Source organism: Raphanus sativus, unplaced genomic scaffold (assembly GCF_000801105.2).
Source record: "Raphanus sativus cultivar WK10039 unplaced genomic scaffold, ASM80110v3 Scaffold3006, whole genome shotgun sequence".
NCBI lineage: Eukaryota > Viridiplantae > Streptophyta > Magnoliopsida > Brassicales > Brassicaceae > Raphanus > Raphanus sativus.
This window is the reverse complement of record NW_026618313.1, coordinates 1-8,088: the sequence shown is the minus strand read 5'-3', so window position 1 is coordinate 8,088 and position 8,088 is coordinate 1. Positions and strand designations below refer to the sequence as shown.

The window sequence follows — 8,088 nt, the reverse complement described above, 5'->3', positions numbered from 1 at the left end:
TCGACATCCCCGTGTCGATCGATACGAACTTGTTGACATCGATCGATTTTTATGCTTATGTGAAAGTGAATGCTTTGAAAATAATGAAAATGGCACTAACTAAAGATTAAAATTTCTAATTAAATGAATTAAGTAAAATAAATATGAATATAAATGAAATAAAATTGAGAATAAAGTTAAAATAAGGATGAAAATATGAATTAAAACAAAAAAAAAAAATGGGTTGCCTCTCATTCAGCGCTTAGTTTAAAGTTTTTAGCTTGACTTAGGATAACTGTTTTTAGTTATCATCGGGTGGTAGCAGTGGAAGGGGCTTTATATCAGGTGGTTTGGCCCAATAATGTTTGACTCGCTGCCCGGTTACTGTGAACTCGTCGCCTTCTTCACTAACGATCGTTAGTGCTCCGGAAGGTTTTACTTCCTTTATTGTAAAAGGTCCTGGCCAACGAGATTTTAGTTTTCCAGGGAAAAGGTTTAATCTGGAGTTATATAGGAGAACTTGATCATTCAGTTCAAAGTGTCTAGATATGATTTTCTTATCGTGATATGCTTTTGTTCGTTCCTTATATAACTTCGAATTTTTATATGCCAAATGTCGTATTTCATCGAGCTCGTTGAGCTGAATTAGTCGTCTCTCGGCAGGTGGTTTAATATCAAAATTTAATAATTTGGTTGCCCAGGCTGCCTTGTGCTCCAGTTCAACTGGTAAATGGCATGATTTTCCGTACAGCAAGTGAAAGGGTGTCGTTCCCAGTGGTGTTTTATAAGCGGTCTGATATGCCCATAAGGCATTGTCTAGTTTGCGAGACCAATCTTTCCTGTCTATTCGGACAGTCTTCTCCAAGATTTCCTTGATTTGTCGGTTCGAAACTTCCACTTGTCCACTGGTTTGTGGGTGATAGGGTGTAGCCACTCGATGGTGGACACCATTCTTCTCAAGCAATCGGTCGAAAATCTTGTTGATGAAGTGTGATCCACCGTCACTAATGACTATTCTGGGAACTCCGAATCTTGGGAAGATAATGCTCTTGAAAAGTTTGATAACTACAGATGCATCATTAGTTGGCGAAGCAACTGCCTCAACCCATTTTGAGACATAGTCTACAGCGACCATGATATATTTGTTGCCATAAGAAGATGGGAAAGGACCCATAAAATCTATTCCCCAACAGTCGAAAACTTCTACTTCCAAGATAAATTTTTGTTCCATCTCATGTCTCTTGCTTATTTTTCCTCTCCGCTGACATCTGTCGCATTGTGCTATATGAGCATGAACATCGCGAAATGTTGTTGGCCACCAAAATCCTGCTTGGAGAATTTTGGAAACTGTTTTAAAAGTAGCGAAATGTCCTGCGTAATCAGAGCTGTGACATTGGTAAATAATATTCGGATTTCAGCTTCAGAGACGCATCTTCTATATATGCCATCAGAACAGTGCTTGTAGAGATAGGGCTCATCCCAATGGTATCTCTGAACTTCACGAAAGAATTTCTTTCTTTCATAACCTTTTAAATTTTCTGGTTCAAAATCAGCGGCTAAATAGTTGACTATATCGGCATACCAAGGGCGATCTTTGATGTTCCGTCCAATCGCGTTTGCTTCTTGTAGAGAGACATCAGATATATTATGATTCAAAGCATTACAAGCAACCTTAACTGGTATGTCAATAAGTTATGTTGATGTTCTGTCGCTGATGGATATGATTGATCTTACATCAGTAGTGTCGGTTGTCAATTTGCCATTTGATTCGTCCAGCAATCCGTCAGATATGAGCGATATGTGACCTATGAATGACGTGTCCAAAAGAGTTATATTCTCTGTAGGAAAGAAATCGTCTATAAGAACTTTATCCTCAATTTGAATCCTGGAAAGATGATCAGCGACACCGTTGTCTACTCCTCTTTTATCTTTGATCTCGATATCGAACTCTTGGAGTAGTAAGATCCATCTTATTAGTCTTGGTTTAGCATCTTTCTTCTGCATTAAATATTTGATGGCAGCATGATCAGTGTGGACTATAACATGTGCTCCAACTAAGTATTGGCGGAATTTTTCGAAAGCATAAACCACTGCTAGTAACTCTTTTTCTGAGGTAGAGTAATTCCGTTGCGCTTCGTCGAGTGTGCGACTCGCATAGTATATAGCATGTAGTTTCTTATCTTTTCGTTGTCCTAGAACCGCTCCAACTGCGAAATCACTCGCATCGCACATAATCTCGAAAGGGAGATTCCAATCTGGTGGTTGTACGACTCGGGCAGTTATAAAAGACTTTTTCAGCGCTTCGGAAGCTTCCTTATATTCTGGCGTAAAATCGAATTTAACTTCTTTGCACAAAATATTGTTCAGGGGTCTAGCAATTTTACTGAAATCTTGTATGAATCGTCTGTAAAATCCAGCATGTCCAAGGAAACTTCGTATGTCTCTATCGTTTGTGGGTGCCGGTAGACCAGTCATTACTTCAATTTTAGCTCTGTCTACTTCGATTCCAGCTGTGAAAACTTTATGTCCAAGGACTATACCATCGTTTACCATGAAATGACATTTTTCCCAATTTAGGACAAGATTCTTTTCTTCGCATCTTTCCAATACCTTGCACAGGTTGTCTAGGCAATCCTTAAAACTTGATCCGTAAACCGAAAAATCGTCCATAAAGACTTCCATGAAATCTTTGATCATATCTGTGAATATTGACATCATGCAGCGTTGGAAAGTGGCTGGTGCGTTAAATAGTCCAAATGGCATTCTGCGATATGCAAATGTTCCGTAAGGACAAGTAGAAGTTGTCTTTTCTTGATCTTCAGGATGTATCGGTATCTGGAAAAATCCCGAATATCCGTCAAGAAAACAGTAATATTTATGGCTAGCCAGTCTTTCGAGCATTTGATCGATGAAAGGTAAGGGAAAATGGTCTTTTCTAGTAGCAGCATTCAGTTTCCTGTAATCAATAGACATTCGATGTCCAGTGACAGTGCGTGTGGGGATAAGTTCATCTTTATCGTTTTTAACCACTGTGATCCCACCTTTCTTTGGTACAACATGCACAGGGCTTACCCATTTACTATCTGAGATAAGATATATAACTCCAGCATCCAGAAGTTTAATTATTTCCTTTTTCACTACCTCTTTTAGGTTTGGGTTGAGTCTCCTTTGCTGCCTAATAGATGTTTTTGCATCTTCTTCGAGGTGGATGCGGTGCATGCAAAGGTCAGGAGCTATTCCGGGAATATCATCGAGAGAATACCCGATCGCTCTCCGATACTTACGCAGCTTGTTTAAAAGAAGCGCAAGCTCTCCATTCTTGAGATTAGCGTTAACAATGACAGGGTATGATTTATCGCAAAGGAATGCATATTTCATGCCAGCTGGAAGTGGTTTCAGTTCCACCTTGGGCGCTTTTTCTTTAGTCCATTTGGTCGATGAAGAAAATGAACAATCAATAGTTTCCTTAAGGAATTGATCCGTAATGATTTCAGAATCATCAATTTCTTCATTTGCATCTCCGATACTTGCGTCCATAAGGTTCACATAATCTTCTGTTCTGCTATCTACGTTCATAATTTCTTGTTCATCAGGAGTGAATGTGTCTTCTGATGAATTGGTAGCACATATATACGTAAGGTATTCTTTCTCCAGCTCAGAAACTTCTTCTGTGTAAAAGGCGTGATCGTCTATCAGAGGACGTTTTACTAGTTTTTCCATGTCGAAGTTCATTGATATATCTCCGACATTTAAGTTAATCTTTCCTCCTTTACAATCTATTATTGCTCCTGCTGTAGCCAAAAAGGGCTGACCTAATATAAGGGGGTCTTGCGGCAATTGTTTATACTTGAGTACAACAAAATCTGCTGGTATGAAGAAATCATCAATTTTGACTGGTACATCTACGAGGATTCCCTCAGGTACCTTAATAGAACGATCAGCAAAAACTAGCGTAATAGGCGTTGGAACGAATTTATTATATCCTAGTGAAACTGCCACAGAGTATGGCATGAGGTTTACACTAGAACCAAGATCACATAGAGATCGAGGAAAACGTGTGTTTTGTATCTTACAATCTAGGACAAAACTACCAGGGTCAGACCTTTTGATTGAAGTTTCTCCTTTTATCATCGCACTTACTTCCTCTGACACCAGCATGACGCTTTGTTCTCCACTCGAGGATATCATATCTTTTACGTACTTTTTCACCGAGGGGGCTATCTTAAGAGCGTCACTGAGAGACATCTCGAGAGTGATCTTGTCGAAAGCCTTTTTGCAGATTGCATGTTCCAATGCTTTCTTAGTTTGTGGTTTGTTTGGAGGAAATGGGGGAGGAGTTCTATAGACTCTTTCAGTCCCGGTAGATTGTGTATTGCTATTGCTGGTGCCGCTAGACGGTCGATCGTTTTCCTTCCCAGAGGATCGATCGACATTTGGTTCGTCCAGATGGTCGATTTCGACTTCGGCATCGGGATTCTCTTTGTCTAAATCTATAGTTTTCCCCTGATTCTTTTTATTTGAAGAGATTTTCCTTTGTTCTGATGTTCCTGAGTCGGAGTCATTGTCGAGAAGTTCTATGGGGTTGGAATTTCTTTTTCCCGCGTTATCGATGAATTTTTTATTGCTGGCATATTTTCTGGGATTCGTTTCAAGGTATTTTCCGCTTCGTAACATCACGACATATACCTGGCGTTTTGCTCCAGGGTTAGCATCGGTCCTTCCAGGAAGACGACCTATCTCTCTTTTTAGAGTAGTTGCAAGGTTAGCAATTTTGGCTTCCATTCCCCGTAGGTGTTCAATTAGAGAATCCATCTTCTGATTTAGCTCACCGTAAACACTATTTACTTTTCCGTTGAATTCGGATTTCATTTTATGGTTTCCTGTAAGAGCCTGTTTTAGATTGTACTTTTCTCTTCCAGTACGAGACTGTATACAGATTTCATAGTCTTGTGTAAAGCAGTCGACGTTAAACACAGAATGAGAATCAGTATCATCTAATTCTTCTATAAAGTCGAGCTCATTGTCTGATATAGGAGGAGTTTTATTGTAGTACTGACTTAGGTTAGGTGGGTTTCGATCTGTTAGAAGGGAATGAAACGAATTTATTGAATTTTTAATCTCGGCTAACTCAGTATTTTCTATTGAGATTATAGTTTTTTCTTTTTCTTTTTCTTCATTCATCTCTTCATAAGATCTTCCTGTTGCCATGTTTTCGATTAGGCGTCTTGCTTCCATAGGATTTCTAGTAACAAAATTCCCTTTGCTTGCTGTATCAAGCGTTGTCTTATAGCTCAGAATAACACCTTTGTAAAAGATCTTAAGAAATTGTGGTTCTGGATAACCATGGTGGGGGCATTCGAGTTCGTAACTCTTGAATCTTCCCCATGCATTTTTGAATGATTCCTGAGGATCTTGACGGAAGGTAGAGATTTTCCTCCTCACTTCCCAATAACGAGTATCGTCGAAGAATTGCTTAAGGAAAGCATTTCTAATCTCTTTCCAGCTAGTCAGGGATCCTCTTGGTAGACAGTTTAGCCATCATAAGGCTCCCCCTTCTAATGAAAATGGAAAAAGTCTGCAACGAATATACTCGTCTGGAATTAATTCCTCTAGACCCTCGATGTGGTCTTGTGGATGTTCTACAGAAGATCCTTTAAAAGGGTTTTGACGCATCATATTATAATAATCAACATTAAACTTGGTTTTCGAGGTGACGTCGTCAGGTATTCTGATAGCGGACCTATTGGAATAGGTCCTATCGGGGTTTAAGTAGTCTTGCAAGGGCAATTTAATTTCGTTACCTATGTTCAAGGTAGAGTTTGACTTAACAGGGATTTCAGTCCCCTGTTTTTCATTAGTTTTGCTAGAAGTGTTGCTTGATTGACCTATTGGTTCAGTTTGGACTACTTTCTCATTATTAGCGTCGGTAAGAGGGTACTTACCTGCTTCCGGCTGAGTGGTATTGATCGATAACGTTCCGGATGAAACGATCGATTCTTCCGTATCTGCGTCGCTCGATTGACAATGTTCCGTGTCGATCGATGCTTGGCCGACATCTGTATTCTCCATCCTTTGTGTTGTAAAACAAAAGAATAGAAAATTAGCAAAAGTAACAAAGTCTATGCTAAATTCTAAATTAAATCTAAAAGTAATAAGAAAGAGTCCCCGGCAACGGCGCCAAATTTGATATCACTCAAATTACCCTAAAAAGTGAATTACTCTCTCAAATAAGAGGTTCAGATGCAGTACTTAGGGATCGAATCCACAAAGACTCTAGGATTACTTGAAGGCTTAATTAAATAGAAATAAAGATAGACTTAAGGTTTTATATGTTTTAAAGCAGTAAATATTAATGTGAATAAGGGAGTTGTTCAGTAACTTAAGTGAAGGTTGTTTCTAAATGGGGGAGAATAGCTAGATTCAGGTATTTCTCATGTATGAATTTATGCAGTTTGAAAGCGACATTAGGGCTTTAGTCCTTTGAACTCAATCAATTGGTACGACCAGTAGGGTCTCCTTTACTAGATCCCGGATCTCAACTGTCGTTTGTTGATCTCGGAAAAGAGTCGATCGATACGATTTTTGTCTTAATCGATCGATACACCTTTCATACAGTCGATCACTACAACGATGGTTGTGTCGATCGATGGTAATTCTAGCAAGCATTATCGATTTGGTTGAACACGTTCTCTAATGATCTAGACCACCTTTCGCATGAGTCTAGTCAGTTAGATCACTTTAGTTTGTTTCAGTGTATTGAGAGTATACAGTTGGTTATCTCTTCAATCCTAAGATCTAGATTTAAGGGTGATCAATCCTAAATCTAGTATTAAGAATAACTAAGTGAAAGAACTAATTTAACAACCCTAACAAATATCTCAATCTCATCACATGATTCACCCTTATGAGAAACCTAAATCTAACAATTAGGTTTACTCAGACATATTCATGAGAGACAAGATCATGATGGTTTGAATAAAACTTAATATGAAATAAGGAACACAAAGAGTAATGAGTAAGATAAAAAGGGAGTTCAAGATCTTCTCTGTTTTGCAGTCTCAGATCTATCTCTCCAACTCTAACTCTTCTCCTAAGGTAACCAAATTGCTTCTCTTCTCCAATAGGTCTCTAGGCAAGTCTGCCTCTAAAATGATACAAAACCCTAGTATATAAAGCCTAACAGGCGGCCACTGACTAATTGTGTAAATAGCACACTTTATGATACTTGAAAATCTTCTAAATCGTAATCCATCGAATGGCTAAATATCGATCGACACTCTTCCATCTCTGTCGATCGATTGTAATTGACTCTAATCGTCCGATCTCGAATGATTCCTATCGGTCGATTCTTCATTCGTGAGAATATTCCAAAAATGCCTTAAAAGTATTGCTTTCTTCAATTAAGTACCTGTGCCTGAAAATACTCTAAAACACTTTGAAAACGTAATAAATATGATTGAAAACTCTCATATACCATGGCTAAAAACGAGTGAAATTCATGGTATATCATATAGACACATAATTTGTTGTTTTAGTACCTATGAGGAAACATTCTTGCAGCGATCCACTCATAACCAACTGAAAATATTTCAGACTTAGAAACATGTCATCATTCACATGATTCGATCTAGTTGTTGTGTTATGAACAAAGCCATTTTGTATGAATATTCAGTTGATCTGTACATCCGTGTTGCTGGACTGAAAGTGAAATTTTGAATATTCCTCCAAACTCCAACTGGTAGAAGCCGCCCCTTACTTTCCCGGTACATCTTTTTGCACGAAGCATGAATTTAGCATCTCTTTAACATGTACAAATACAAATCAGGAATAGGTAGTTATTTAATAGAATTAAATGAAACAAATAACAATAAATCTATAGTATACAAATAATTAAAAACATACACGGTCATCTGCTGAGATGATTTCAAGTGTTTCTCCAGAGACACAGTTGTACTGTTTCCACGTATGTAACACTTTCACATGCCCTTCCAACTGGTTTTGAAAGGCTTAACATCACCCAAAGAAATTCAGGCAAAAGAACCACTACAAGAAAACAAATAATTAACGAGGGCCATTTTCCTCGTTAATTCCTCGTAAAAGGAGGTTTAC

The 8,088-nt window shown here is 38.4% G+C and overlaps 1 non-coding gene across 1 annotated transcript; it reads left to right on the top strand.

Moving 5' to 3' along the window:
• The first annotated feature begins 5,317 nt into the window (after positions 1–5,317).
• On the top strand, positions 5,318–5,424 carry LOC130506222 (small nucleolar RNA R71). The gene has a single exon (XR_008941931.1). It is a non-coding gene; the product is annotated as a small nucleolar RNA R71 (small nucleolar RNA).
• Positions 5,425–8,088: the final 2,664 nt, after the last annotated feature.